This window comes from Anolis sagrei, chromosome 6 (assembly GCF_037176765.1).
Source record: "Anolis sagrei isolate rAnoSag1 chromosome 6, rAnoSag1.mat, whole genome shotgun sequence".
NCBI classification, from domain to species: domain Eukaryota; kingdom Metazoa; phylum Chordata; class Lepidosauria; order Squamata; family Dactyloidae; genus Anolis; species Anolis sagrei.
The window spans coordinates 110787090-110803045 of NC_090026.1; the positions used below are offsets into that span (position 1 = coordinate 110787090).

The 15956-nt window shown below is 41.5% G+C and overlaps 1 protein-coding gene across 6 annotated transcripts in view; it reads right to left on the minus strand.

Annotated features, from left to right (window-relative positions):
• MPP7 (MAGUK p55 scaffold protein 7) overlaps positions 1-15634 on the minus strand; it is a 92704-nt gene extending 77070 nt beyond the window's left edge. For all 6 annotated transcript variants that reach the window (XM_060782466.2, XM_060782465.2, XM_060782464.2 and 3 more), the window contains exon 1: positions 15501-15634. The gene's annotated coding sequence lies outside the window, so the exon portion shown is untranslated. The remainder of the gene's footprint in view (positions 1-15500) is intronic.
• Positions 15635-15956: the final 322 nt, after the last annotated feature.

The window sequence follows — 15956 nt, forward strand, 5'->3', positions numbered from 1 at the left end:
ATGGGAGCACATAAGGGTTCATCTTAGTTCAACAACATAGAAGTATCACATTATTCCTGCTCATAATTTTCAAAACCAAAATGTCTATGTGAAGTGTGTCAATGAACAACATTGGGACCACCAATCAATTACACAATTCACAATCACATGTGAAGGTACAATCATGTGTCTAAATCATTATACAGATGTAGTCTGGAACAGGGTGGGCAAGCTTTAGAATCTGCTTCAAGCTTGAAAGATCTGAAGATTCACAAGAATATACACAAAAATGATGTTTTAGAATCACATAATTCGGAGTCTCAGAATCTGTTCCTGAGTGTCAGAACTGAACTGAGACTGCAGTCATTAAATGTAAAAAAATAAATTCCCCATGACCAACTTCTGATTTGCTTTCATGTTAGTATACAATTTGCAAGATGTAAAAAACGTATGTATAGGAAGCACTATACAATGTTCAAAGGCACTATACAAATTCTAAGCACTGTTATATTTATTAATAATGGTAAATTCTGTACTGTGTAGACAACTTGTTTTTGCAACATGCTATGACTGAGCACTTGAGCTCTCTTAAAAGATTGTATATTACTCCTCATTTCAGGACCATATTTGCATCCATTACAGAGTAATATGTATTTTACTCTTGGTTATATTAGCAGAGTATAATTGCAAGTCATTCTTTTACCTTACAGCATTAAGGAACACACCCCTTTTCCAGGTGAGACAACTGGAAAAACCAGCTTCTAAATGCTCTCCCAATTCTGATAAGCAGTGCCTTCAAATTTGGCTGTAACCACTCAGAAAACCATGGGACAATCCTCATTTTTTAAAGCAAGAATTCTTCCATAAAAAAGAAAACCATTAATTCTTCAGGCTCTGTATCCCTTAGCTAAAATGCTTAGAACTAGGAGTGTTTTGGATTTTTTCAGATTTTGAAATACCCGAATTTGCATATGTGGATATAAGGAGGTATCTTGGTGATTAGACCCAAATCAAAACAGAAATATTTATTAGCCTAAATGTAATTTTATACACAGCATTAGAAATAATTTGAGTATGAAATAAAGTTTGGGTGTGAACCATTAGAAAGCAAAAGTGGTCCACAGTTTTCACTCAAGATGATACAAACTCCAAGTAATATTCCTTAAATAACTTGTCTAAATCATTAGTGAGATTCTCCCACACTACAACACATGCAAACCACAATTCAAAATGGAACACCAGTCTGCCATATGTAAAATGTAATCTAAAAACATACTTCCATGCTAATGTGAAAATGCTTTAGTTATGTGTGTCAATCTCAATGAATAATTATCTTTATAAGATGCAGCAGACGTTCAGACAGCAAATGTAAACAAATAAACCTCAGCCCAATGAATAAAATTAGGACTAAAATCTTTACTAAGTAGCCCAAGTTGTATGTAAAAATGGGAACAGTTTTGAGATAGCTGGTATTTTATTACAGTGGTCAGTTCAATACAATTTGCTTGGATAAAGAAAAGGGGGAATTATCAGCATTATTTATGTACACAAGTACATGCTAGCAGAGTCTTCACTCACATTTGGCCAGAAGAGGAGGAAGAGAAGGGCTCACCAACAGAAGACAGAGACAAAGGAATGATCTCTTAATTTAAAGCATGAACTGAACATAAAACAAAAATATTGCAAAAACAAATTACATGTATTACAAAATCATCAGCATAAATACCACCTGAGACAGCTGGATAACCATTGGAATAGGCAACTCCAAATGATGGAGCCACTTTAGGACAGCAAGGGCAAAAATCAGTCTCTTTACTTGGAACTGGGAAGGAGGTCAGAGGCTTTTTATCTGTACGTTGTGGTCTTTTACAATACCATTCTCTGAGTGTAAAATGTATCACATGGATGCAAAATAAATTGGCAAGCTGCCACCGCAATGGTAATGGGTAGAGAGATATTCAGAGTAGGAAAAAAATAATAGAAGAGAGAACTATCTGGTATTGGGTTGTCTCAAACTATCAAATAGTCTGGAAAGTCTTGGCAATGGATCCACCAGGAAGAAAAAGCTGCTGATCAATGCCAGGTTGGTAAATGCAAAAAATAGCAGTGATCCAGGATTTGATCTTGAATAAGCATGCCAACCTGGCTTATACTGCACAGACCTGTCTGGATGAAGTAGGGTATGTTAACCGCTTTCTGCTAGGGTTCTCTCTACAGAAACAGAAGAGCACCATCCACATGCCAGTCAGTTTGAGTTCACTCACGTGGTGTTGTACAAAGAAAAAGGTCACTGGCTAGGACAAAATAGGGATTTTGTTGTGTACTACCTACTCTCCTGCTCAACAGTCCCCTTGGTTGAGATCGTCTCAGTGTTACTGCTGAAGTTAGTTTCTTGTACTGGGACAATTCAACCTTTCTACAGAAACCAGTGTGTCAGGAGCAGCTCAGGACTTCATGTCCTTATGATGGCCAGAGGTCTCTACTGAATAATATCTGAGCCACCTGTGCAAAAAAAGTCACTGTGGGCCTAGTTTTCAGTGCTGGAAGAGAGGATGGTGGCATGCACATGAACAGGTTGTTACCTGGTGGGGTTTAGATGCACTTGAATTTGTAGCATCTGCAAAGATGGAAGACTGCTTAAAATGGTGTAGTCCAGGACACCAATAGATCCAAATAGTTTCCTAAAGACTCTCGAGTCCCCTGTTGCCATCACAGGTGATCCAATAAATGCCATACCTGACTCTGGAATGGAAAAATGTCCAGGGGGGTGGATATGATCATTATTAAAGGCTGGATCTCACCGGACAAGCTATGACTAGAACAGAAATCACACCTCTCTTCCTTGGTTGCATCGATACAGTGTTATATTCAGTGAAGCTGAGTGATTAGCGGTCTTCTGCACTCTGCCCTAAAAGAGAAAGCTAGTCATGCAATTTGCCAATCTGCACAACACATTGGGAAAAAATCATTCTTATGTGATCTGAGACTTGGTTATCATGGATGAATATTGGCCCTTGCTTGTCTTGAGTTACTGGATACATTTCAGTTCATGAAACCTGAGGATATGAATAAGATCCTTGGAGGGGTGACAGCAACAACACATTCAGGACCCTTGCCCTTCATGGCTCATAAAAGTATTCAGGGGGGACTGGCTAAGCAGATAAGGAGAGTAGGAAATGTATCACTTCAGCAAAGCATGTTTTCACCATGCCTACAAGAGGTTGAGATGAACTATTATGGAAAAGACCCTGATGAATCCCACCGTACCAGAAAATTTGTTCTTTTGGGATGTGTAGTTGCCTCTTAGCTTCAAGAGTTGCTGGATAAAACACATTATCTAGATACATTTCAATCTTTCAGATCTGGTTATATAGAAAGATATTGGGTTATTTTGTTGGATGACTTGCACCAAGAACTGGAGAGGGGGCAGTTTGTCCCTGTTGTATTTTTTGGACCTCCCAATAGCTTTTGATATCATTGACCAGAGTTTTCTTCTGATTCACTTCTCTTGGGGCTGTTCTGGTCTATTTCCAAAGGGGAAAATTAGAAGGTGGTGCTGGTGAATTGTTGGTTGATAGCTTGGACGTTGGCATGTGGTGTTGCTTAGGGCTAGGTTTATCCCTCATGCTGTTCAACATATACATGACACAATTGTGAAAGTTGACAGGAGTTTTGGGATTCACTGTCACCAATACGCTTATGACACTCAAACTTAATCTCTCCTTTCCCTCAAACTTCAAAGATGTTGTTTTGGTGCGAAATAAGTCTCTGTTGATTATAGACAGGGTAAGAGGTTTAATCCAAACAAGCCAGTGGCTGAAGGGTTTTACATGCCCCCTGAAAACTCAACTGCATTGCTTGAGTATACTTCTGGACTTCTTCCTGAGCCTCAATGCCATTTATATTACTGTGCCTAAAATCAAAGGAAGACTCTAGCCCAGTACACCAATACACATTCCCACAAATATGCCCTAAGATTCACTAATATACTGCATTCAGAAAAATGCAAAACAGACCCTATGGAAAATTCTAGAATAGGAAAAGAGGAGATGGCATAATTTTGGGACAGGCAGCTCTACCTTCGAATTATAGTGACAGATTCACCAGGTCTTTCCAATCTCTGTGCTTCAAGAGAAGTATTCTGAAGAAACACGTGCCTTGCAAGAGCATGTGGAAATCATGCTTGGAAAATACTAGTTGTTTAAATCTTTCTGCATATTCTACCACTACCATACATTCCTGTTGTAGTATATTTTGCTACAATGGTACTGTGAAGACAAACAACAATATACTCGAATTGCTTTTCATGAATCATAATCCACTAGTTTGTCCACTCCTCTACCTCCATTGATACACTTCAATACCGACAATATTCTCTACAACCTCTTAAAGCAACAGACAAACTTAGGAGGATTCAAACCAAGCAGTAGAGAAAACACAGCTATTCCCTACTAACTTACTGCCATTCTCTGTTCATCTATCTCACTGCCAAATAGTAGGCCAATCCTGACAATAAATTCTACATTATCTGCCAATTAAGAACTCGAATACATGCATCTCATGAACTGGACATGAATTTTCAAAAGTTTATTCCATAATAAAAGTATCAAAGTATTTCAAATTCCACAAAACTTTGATAATGTTGAAGCAATTTTGTATTGCTACTACTCTGAGATAAATGTATGGTCGGATATAGGATTCAAGATTACAGTTCATGTTAACTGTAATATAGCATGATGTCTGAGTAGAGAAACAGCCTGTTTTTACCCTATTTCTTTTACAAGAAATTACTCCAGGCTGTTGTCTAAATAACTTAGTGTAATCATACATCCTTCTCACAAGGCTCTGTAAGTGATGAGAAGAGACAGACTGCTGTAACTATGTCTCACATTAAACACAATATAATCTACCTAAAATAGGTCAAGCTTAAAAAAATGCGACCAGCTTGTTCTGAATCTGCAGTCTGTGATCTGCAACTGAACAGTGTACCTTAACAAATAATTCAAGATAGCACAACTCTTCACTATGGGATGCCATTTATATAATGTTTTTATAAAAGATTGTCTTTCCTTATTCAGTTTAGTTCAAGAGCTCTTTATAGATTGGTAAAATTAATTCTGCTAAGGAAGAAGGAGCTTAATTAAAATTATTACCAAGAACCCCTAATCTCTCAATTCTAGTGGAATAACTGGGATTTGTTCCTCAGACAAAAGTGAAAATGTTGGCTAAAATCTTTATCCCCTTACAAAAATTCTAAAACATACAAGGTGGGAGTGGGTGGCATTATTATTATTATTATTATTATTATTATTTCTTACCAGCCTCTCCTTGTGGCTCGAGGTGGGTTACAGAGTAATTAAAATACAAAAACATTGTAAAAATATCACAAATACACATATTAAAATGTATTTCTATAAAAATACATATTAAAACTATTTCTATAAAATACTTATTAAAATACACAAAATCAAGATTAAACAAAGGACACACGTTTAAAATTCATGCCTAAAAACTAGCTGGGTACAATACAATACAATAATAATGTACAATAAGAATCTTTTGTGGGAAGGTGTTTTAAAAACTCATCAGCATAAATAACTAATATTATCAAGCAAACCCCTCCATCTTCACAGTCTGTATACACTGAAACAAGACAAAGGTCTTTCAGAAATGTCATCATAGTAGTTTATACAGCCAAATAGTTTTACCTAATGAGTATAATAAACCTACAAAGTAGCAACTTGCAAAAACGTAATTCTGTGAAAGCAATTACACTGTTGTCTGTGCAAGCAGGTATATCAAACTATAATCAGTTTCCAGGGTGGTCATTCATCAAACTACATATCACACATGTACCATTTAGTTATAACTTGTATAAGAAAGAAAGAAACCAATACCTTGGACCATACATTATACAAAAGACACACTGGGATCCTTATATTAAAACTAAATGTTTATTGGCTGGCCATTATTTTAGCAGTTGAAGGACTTTGGCCACATCATGAGGAGACAGCAAAGCCTAGAGAAGACAATTATGCTGGGGAAAGTGGAAGGCAAAAGGAAGAGGGGCCGACCATGAGCAAGATGGATGGATGGCATCCTTGAAGTGAATGGACTGACCTTGAAGGAGCTGGGGGTGGTGACGGCCGACAGGGAGCTCTGGCGTGGGCTGGTCCATGAGGTCACAAAGAGTTGGAGACGACTGAACGAATGAACAATTATTTTAGCATTCTGGCCGGCCAATAAACATTTAGTTTTAAAATAATGGCCCTTTTTCTATATACAGCAACTCAGCTGAGAACGGCAGTCTTGGAATTCCGCGCCTCCCCACAGGTTTCTTGCTAATGCACTCGCAGAAACATTCTATGCATCTCTTCAAAATTAAGCCCCAAAGAGTTACATATGGCTTACTTCCAAGAAACTGGGTTCAGAACTGCACCCTGTTGTCTTCTTTTTGTGTGTCCTTCAAGATTTAAATTCAACTCCTAATGGTTTCTTTCCTGCTATTCTTGCATACAGCAGAGCAATGCAGCCTATCCTCTCACAAGTGCAGATTTTATAAATCCCCATAGTCAACAGCTGTGAACAACTAAATCCAATGAAGAAGTGTGGAACTCACAGAAGTTCTCAAGGAACTGCACCTCCCTTAGAAGAGAGTGGGATCTATATGGCTGGTTTTCCTCTACACTTTCCTTTTTAGACGTAGAAGGTCCAAGAAGAGTGGAAAACACTCACCTAGCTATGAGAATTGGCCGGGTCTTAGCTCAAGATCCCAACCTGATCTCAAAGCAACAACTTTGCTTAGCTTGTCAGAACTGAAAGGCAGGAACTCTATTCAATTACTTGGCAAGAGTGACAACTAAAACATGGATCAGTATTATCAACAGGCTTGCTAGGCATCCCAGATTTTAAGGGACAGTTCCTTAATTCAGGCAGAGGAGGGCAGAGAGATGTCAATGGATGAAGAGGAGTAATGGCTTGAAGGAAGGTAAGGGGGCGGGGATGTCATTGGCCAAGGTCCTGGAAGTAAATCAATATATAATACCTCCATATAATAGCTAATATAGTACGCAACACAGTTATAACACACCAGAAGTATAGAGAACAGAAAAAAGAAAGTCTTGACAAGAAATAATCAAGATAACAATAAATAAAAAGTACACCATTCAAAACATGTCCAAAGGCCAAAACATTATATTAGATGATCTAAAGTTGAATAAATTCTAACAGAATGAAAGTACAGAAAGTTTTTAAAAAAATAATATTTCAAAAGAGCATAAAATGATTTTCCAAGCCTTACTCTTGAAAATTAAGATGAAGATAGCTACAGTAGGTACATTCTTCCACATAACGTGTTTTTGTATGGGGGAAATGGGTTAGGGGACTAATCTGCCTGACATATCTCAATGATGTTTATGAGTCAATGACAAGTATATTCTACGTGACTTCTGAAAGCACCTTTCAATTCTGAAGACCTATATAATTCAGTCATCTTGTCTCAAGGGGTTAGCAATGAAATATGCAAAGGTCCCCCAGTAGTGTAAGTCATAGCTGTAAGCTTCTCATAATTGTGTCTCTTCTTAGCCAGCATACTCTAGCTTAAGTAATGGCCTATGAAGTTAACAGACTTTAAATAACTTTTATCTCTTGTTTTTACTTAGATTTCTGTATATATGTACACACATATATATAGGCAATATATTTTTCCACTGTAGATAGAGTTTAATATTGAAATTAAAACTCTTCAATTATTACCAAAATGAGGTAGCATTAAAATGAAATTTGGTCCTGTTGTATAGACAGTGATACATCTCCACCTACCCATGTAAATCACAAAGATACATTTCCTTATAACATCACACCACCCTATTATTTTTGACAAAAAGACATACAATACTTGGGTAGATATTTGAAAAACTGCTTCAGTAAGAAGTTATCAGGGCTGCTTTTACTTAAATGCATCTCAACCGGATTAAACTAATTAAATCTATTTAAATTTCCATGCAACTAAAATAAAAGTTCTGAAAAAAGAGACAAGCTATCTTTTTGGATCACACATGCAAAGCACCACAGCACAAAACATGTCAGAAACAGTCCATCCAATGACAAAAAAGTAAGATCCACTGCTGCTTCCAAATTTGGATCTACATAAACATTGGTGGGAAAATCATGTTTGATTAAGAACAGAAGTGTAATATACAACTACTCCATCTTCCTTGTAGAAAAATATGGTTTTCATTATTTGCAGTGTGCAACTACTGTATATCTTGGCTTTTTAGGAGTGCTCACTATCACATCACAAATCTCCATGGCCGTATCTCTGTTATTTATTATCTTAAGCTACCTTGATAAAAAAGGATGAAGTATGTATCAAACAAATAAAAACAATTTTCAGAACTCTATTCCCGACCTGAAGCATCCTGATTAGGATCAATGAGATAAAACTATGACCAATTACTGCTCCCTATTCACATCTACACAGAAAATCCTGAAAGATTACAGAACTCCGTGCTGCAAAGATATATCACCTGCACCAAGCAAAAAGAGAGAAAAATGATTTGGGGTAATGGAATCAGTTTAATGTACATGACTCTCAAATGCACAATTAGTGTCAAAAACCCCATAATTCATCTTTAATATAAGTCTGAAATCCGGGCTATGATTACCAGCATGGGCTTTAACAAGGTTAATAAATTCTATTTCAAGTTTAGTGTTTCAGCTTTTTTTTCCCACTCTCAACTCACCAGATCTATCATATAGCGATAACTTTGTGCGATATCAAGGTGTTTTCCTGGCAGAATTGGTTCTGTAGGGGAGCTCACTTTCCCTGAGGGCCCTTCCAGATAGGCCCTATATCCCAGGATCTGATCCCAGGTTTTCTGCTTCAAACTGGATTATATGAGTCCGCACTGCCAGGTAATCAGGGATAAATAGAAAACCTGCGATCAGATCCTGGGATATGGGGCCTGTCTGGAACCACCCCAAGATATGAAAGAAGACTAGTGGATAAGGTAATTCTGAGCATGCAATGAGTGCACCTATCTCAGTAGGAAACAATCACTTCTGCAACTTGGTATCTAAAGAGGCTTAGACTCTGGTACCTCTTATTTTGCAGCAAACATTCATTAGGTCCACAGTACACTCAATACCATGCAGGGAAAAAAGAATGTCTTTTACAGCTAAATGCATATCCCATACCCAACCTCTTCACAAAATTTAAAGTGGAAGTAAATAAGAGGAAAGTGAGAGAGACCTGTATATCTGATAGAATCAGTCTTTCAGGGAGCCTCTCTCTTTATATAATCACTAGCTTGAGTACCCGGCGGTGCCCGGGTTATTTGAAAAAGACATTATTTATCCTGAGGTGTTTGATAATATCATTTAGTTAATTAGTAACAGTATTGATTAGAAAAATGCCAGTTTTTGATTTGATTTTTTAATGAATGCTCCCATTAGAAAATGCATAAGGACGTGGGTGAACTACAATTCCCAGAATCATTGATCGATCCTCCCCAAACCAGGCCAGTATGTAGTTGGCCATGTTGGGGGTGTGTGCCAAGTTTAGTCCACATCTGTCGTGGGCTGGGTTCAGTGCTCTCTGGATAAGGGTGAACTACAACTCCCATATGCCAAGAACAATCCAGATCCATTTTCGAAGGGGGTCTTGATGCAAGGTGAACTACAACTTCCATCCTGTTGAGTCAGGTCCCAAAACACCTCCAGTCTGTTCAGTTGCTGATAAATTCGTCTGTGTTTGCTGTGTGCCACAGGAAAGGGTAGGAAGGGGTTAAGATACAGGCAGTGGGCGGGGTCATGCAAATTCCACACAAGGAACCCTGGGATGCCTGCCTGTGGTGGAGGAAACACGTAAAATCTAGGATGTAATTCTCCCCAAATGAAAGCATTCCTTGGGTGGAGGGTCGTAGGGTTTGGGGAGGACATTGGCAGTGTTTGGCTGCATGTTCATGGCACTCACTATAACCTGCAATGTGAGTTGGGGGAGTGCCTTTGGAGTCTTCTCAGCACTTGGAAGTATAGTCTGTTTGTAGAGGCCAGAGGCTGTTTGTGTAAGTGGACGTCTCCGCCACATACACACATACACATTTTTCACTTTTATTATGTGTATAGATTTCATGACCAGGGGGAGAAGACAGCCCCACACACCTTCAGAGGAGGAAAACAGGGAGCAGTTACACACACCCAACACTATCCACACTCTCTGAATTCAATGGACAGCAGCTACACCATGAATGCAATCAAAAATAGTTGAATGGGAAAACACCAACAGATTGAGTCCCTCTTCTACAAAATGCTTGGGACTGGAGGTTTTACTTATTTTCTCACCCCATTTTTGGAATACACACAATAGATGAAAGTGGAGGAAAGGAGGCTACTTAGACTTCCAACCCTGGCTGAGTTTTTCTCATGCCATCCCATATTCAGCTGAGAGGGCACATGATAGCCATGTTTAAACATCTGAAAGGATGTCACACTGAGGAGGGGCAAGATTGTTTGCTGCTACTCTAGAGATTAGGACACAGAGCATTTGATTCGAATTGCAGGAAAAGAGATTCCAACTAAACATTAAGAACTTCCTGACAGTAAGAGCTGATTGGCAGTGGAACATGCTGCTGAATGTTGCAACTGACCACCTTGATTAGCATTTAATGGCCTTGCAGCTTCAAAGCCTGGCTGGTTGCTGCCTGGGGGAATCCTTTGTTGGGAGGTGTTAGCTGGTCCTGGTTATTTCATGTCTAAAATCTCCCTGTTGTTTTGAGTGTTCCTCTTTTAAGAGTCCTGATTTTAGAGTTTTTAAATACTGATAGCCAGATTTTGTTCATGTTCATGGTTTCCTCCTTTCTGCTGAAATTGTCCAGCTTTGAAGCTGCAAGGCCATTAAATGCATACAAGAGTTTTTTCTCCCACCCTGGACATTCTACAGATATATATACACCTCACTTGCCTAGTTTCCAACAGACCTTTGAGGATGCCTGGCATAGATATGGGGGAAACGTTAGGACATAATGATTTTGGAACATGGCTATACAGCCAGGAAAACTCACAGCAACCCAATGATTCTGGTCATAAAAGCCTTGACAACATATGGAACCAAGCATTTGGAGAGTAGTACAGGGCAACATGCAGCTATGAAATGAATGGAATATAATGTAATTGGAATGGCTTCTGGATTATTTTTGGTCTATGTGTAATATTTTAACAGCTTATTTACGTATCTATAAAGGTAAAGATAAAGGTTTCCCCTGACATTAAGTTTAGTCGTGTCTGACTCAGGGAGGAGGAGTTATGCTCATCTCAATATCAAAGCCGAAGAGCCTGCGTTGTCCGTAGACACCTCCAAGGTCATGTGGCCAGCAGGACTACATGGAGTGCCGTTACCTTACCCCAAAATCAGTACCTATTGATCTACTCACATTTGCATGTTTTCGAACTGCTAGGTTGTCAAAAACTGGACCTAACAGCAGGAGCTCACTCCGCTCTTCAGATTAGAACTGCCAACCTTTCGGTCAGCTAATTCAGCAGCTCATTGGTTTAACCTGCTGTGCCACCAGGGGCCCTAGGTATTTATATGTTAGTGTTTCATTATTTTCATGATTTAATGCACAATGTATATTGCATTTTGTTTGCGTTATGTTAATGTGGCATTGAATTATTGCCAATTTGGAAGCTGCTCTTGAGTCCCCTTCGGGGTTGAGACAGAGGGAGGTAAAATACTGTAAATAAATAATTATTATTATTATTATACACTATGGATGGCCCCAGGCTGTTAGGAATTGTGGAAATTGTAGTCCAAAACACCTGGAAAGCTAAAGTTTGCCCATGCCTACTCCAAACTGTGGATTGAATGCAGTTTGACTACACTGGGACTCACACTGCAGTCTGACACCACATTAACCGCCACAGCTCAATTGCTATGGCATTCTGGACTCATGGTTTTATTTATTTATTTATTTATTTATTTATTTATTTGCAATATTTCTACCCCGCTTTTCTCGAAGCCAAAGGTGACTCAAGGCAGCTTTGCAACATAGGCAGCTATCCAATGCCATTAAAACAATGTAAAATTACAATAAACATTTAAAACAGAATGATAAAATACATACATTAAAACCTTTAAAAACATATAAAACTACTACCTTCACTATTAACCTCATCATCTACAAACATTGTCTAAGCCGTTTCAGTATTCTATTTCACATAGTTCCATGTTTATCTATTGCACTAGGCTCCCAAAGGCTTGTTCAAAAAGCCATGTTTTCACTTTTCTGTGGAAGGTCAGGTAGGAAGGGGCTGATCTAATATCCCTAGGGAGTGAGTTCCACTGCTGAGGGGCCACCACTTAGAAGGCCATGTCTCTCATCCCTGCCAGTTGTGCCTGCAAAGAAGGTGGGACTGAGAGCAGGGCCTCCCCAGATGATCTTAAACTCCTAGATGGTTCATAGGGAGAAAAACGTTCGGACAGGTAAGCTGGTCCAGAACTGTTTAGGGCTTTATAGACTAAAGCCAGCACCTTGAATTGTGCTCAGTGGCAAACCAGCAGCCAGGGGAGCTGGCGTAACAAGTGAGTTGTATGCTCCTTGAAAGCCGCTCCGGTGAGTGATCTGGCTGCCGCCCGTTGGACCATTTGAAGCTTCCGAACAGTCTTCAAAGGCAACCCCACATACAGTGTGTTGCAGTAGTCTATACAGGGATGTAACCAGAGCATGGACTACCGTGGCCAAGTCAAGGTAAGGGCACAAGGTTTAATTGTACGAATTCTCCTCTGGTCACTGCCGAGTTTTGTGAGGATATTCACCCTTCTCTCTCAGGAAGCTCTAGTGCAGTGGTTCTCAACCTGTGGGTCTTCAGGTGTTTTGGCCTACAACTTCCAGAAATCCTAGCCAGTTTATCAGCTGGCCAAAACATCTGGGTGTGATAGTATGATAGCTGGGTCCGGAAGCTCCAAGCATTGCGGAGATGCCGCAAAGGCAGCTGCGAATAAGGGAAGGGGGGGGGCAAAGTGAGAGCGGGGAGAGCAAAAGGAAGGATAGAAAGGAGGGGATGCTTAGGGTAAGGGCTAGGGCAAGGTTTAGGGTTTGGGTTAGTGTAAGGGTTATGGGTTAGGGTACAGTTTAGGGTAGAGTTAGGATAAGGTTTAGGGTTTGGGTTAGGGTAAGGGGTTACAGTTAGGGTACAGTTTAGGGTTAGGGTAAGGTTTAGGGTTTGGGTTAGAGTAAGGGTTAGGGGGTACAGTTAGGGTCCTGTTTAGAGTTACGGTAAGGGTTAGGGTAAGGTTCAGGGTTTGGGTAAGGATTAGGGTAAGAGTTTGGGTAAGGGTTAGGCTTATGGTATGATTCAGGATAAGGGTTAGGGGTTCACCATTAAAGAACTCTTACATTCTTTCTATATTATCTGTCTCCAGCCTGGCTTACATTACCTAAGTCTCTCTTGCACAAACAGTGCTCTCGAAGAAGCGATGTGGCATCTCCGTAACACTCGGAGCTTCCGGACCCAGCTATTTATTTATTTATTTAATATACTTGTACCCTGCCCTTCTCACCCCCAAGAGGGGACTCAGGTGGCCTCACAGCAATACCATTCGGTGCCGTCATAATGATAAGAACAATCAATAAATTCATTAAAACAAAACATTAAATAAGCAGTTGTTAAAACATGCCATTTAAAATCACTTCGAAATTGCTTATGTCTGCTTATGTCTTCTTCATACAAGCCGCTATTCAATGATCAAATGCAAGGTCCCACAGACAAGTCTTGAGTTTCCTTCTAAAGGACAGGAGGGAGGTGGCCAGTCTGTTGTCTTTGGGGAGGGAATGCCACAGACCCCCGTTGAGAAGACCACTGTTGAGAAGGCCCTGTCTTTCGTCTCCACCAATCGCGTTTGCGATGGCAGTGGGATCTAGAGCAGTGCCTCTCGGGATGATCTTAATTTCGTGATGATTCATAGTAGGAGGCACGTTCACACATGTAGTCGGGACCAGAACCGTTTAGAGCTTTAAAGGTTAAAACCAGCACTCTGAATTGTGCTCGGTAGCAGATCAGCAACCAGTGGAGCTGCCGTAACAGAGGAGTTGTATGCTCCCTGTAAGCCACTCCAGTGAGCAACCTGGCTGCTGACCGCTGGATAGAATCATAGAATCCTAGAGTTGGAAGAGACCTCATGGGCCATCCAGTCCAACCCCCTGCCTAGAAGCAGGAATATTGCATTCAAAGCACCTCTGACAGATGGCCATCCAGCCTCTGCTTAAAAGCTTCCAAAGAAGGAGCATCCACCACACTCCGGGGCAGAGAGTTCCACTAATTGGACTAATAGAATCATAGAGTTGGAAGAGACCTCATGGGCCACCCAGTCCAACCCCCTGCCTAGAAGCAGGAATACTGCATTCAAAGCACCCCTGACAGATGGCCATCCAGCTTCTGCTCAAAAGCTTCCAAAGAGGGAGCCTCCACCACACTTTGGGGCAGAGAGTTCCACTAATTGGACTAATAGAATCATAGAGTTGGAAGAGACCTCATGGGCCACCCAGTCCAATCCCCTGCCTAGAAGCAGGAATATAACATTCAAAGCACCTCTGACAGATGGCCATCCAGCTTCTGCTTAAAAGCTTCCGGAGAAGGAGCCTCCACCACACTTTGGGGCAGAGAGTTCCACTAATTGGACTAATAGAATCATAGAGTTGAAAGAAACCTCATGGGCCATCCAGTCCAACCCCCTGCCTAGAAGCAGGAATATTGCATTCAAAGCACCCGACAGATGGCCATCCAGCTTCTGTTTAAAAGCTTCCAGAGAATATGCCTCCACCACATTTCGGGGCAGAGAGTTCCACTAATTGGACTAATTGAAGCTTTGGGGCAGTCTTCAAAGTCAGCCCCACGTAGAGCGCATTGCAGTAGTCTAATCGGGGGGTGTAACATAGTATTACCCATCTGAGGACCCACAGGTCGAGAACCACTGCTCTAGTGCCTCACCAAAACTACAATTTCCAGGATTCCACAGCTGATGTGGTGTCAGACCACTATTATTGATTATCTATTGGGAATAGTCTCCAAAAAAAAGTGCCTCTTTAGTAGTTAACAAGTCAAGAGCTACCAAATCGTGGAAGCTGTAGTTTAACAAAGCATTCACAGCCTCCCCTTTCCCCCAAAGGAGTGCAGTTGCCATACTACTGCATTGAGTGCAGGGTCCCTCCTCAAGCGAGTGAGTGAGCGAGCGAGCAGGCAAAACAGCCTGACGTCACCGAGCCCCTCGCCCCGCCCCGCCCAACTCCATATTAGGCAACGTTCCAACCGTCACGCGCCGACGGGCGCGAGGAGGGCTGGAGAGGGACGGTTGGGCGCGCGCGCGGGGTGGGATTGGGGCAGGCGGTCGCGAGCGCCATCTGGAGCTCGCGACCGCCTGCCCCAATCCCACCGCGCGCGCGCGCCCAACCGTCCCTCTCCAGCCCTCCTCGCGCTGTTCCCCTTCCCTTCCCTCTCCAGCCCAGCCCAGCCCAGCCCCTCATTACCTCAACCACCAGCCGGGAATACTCCTTCCGCATGAGTCCGGCTTGGCCGCTGCTCCGCCTATCCATTCACCTCAACACACTTCACTCTGCGCTTGGCGAGAACCAGGAGGAGGAGGAGGAGGAGGAGGAGGGAGGGGGGAAAGGGAGTGGGCGGGGCTCCACAAAGTGTGGGAGCGCCCTGATTGGTCGAAAGCCCCACGCTGCTGAGGAGGCTGTGTTTCTCTGCCCGCCTTGCGCAACCGAGCCATCCCATTGGCTGAAAAGGAGATGGGGAGGGGGGAGAAGAAAGAAAAAAAGAAACACATATACAAAGCGAGGCGATGATTGACAGCTAGGAAGGCGCTACGCCCCGCCCGCGTGTAGGGTCACGTGACGCCAGGTGGAGGCCGCCTTAGCGACAGTGTGTTTGTATGGGTGGGAAAGGATCTTAGGTGTATCTACAAACTTGGGCCCTCC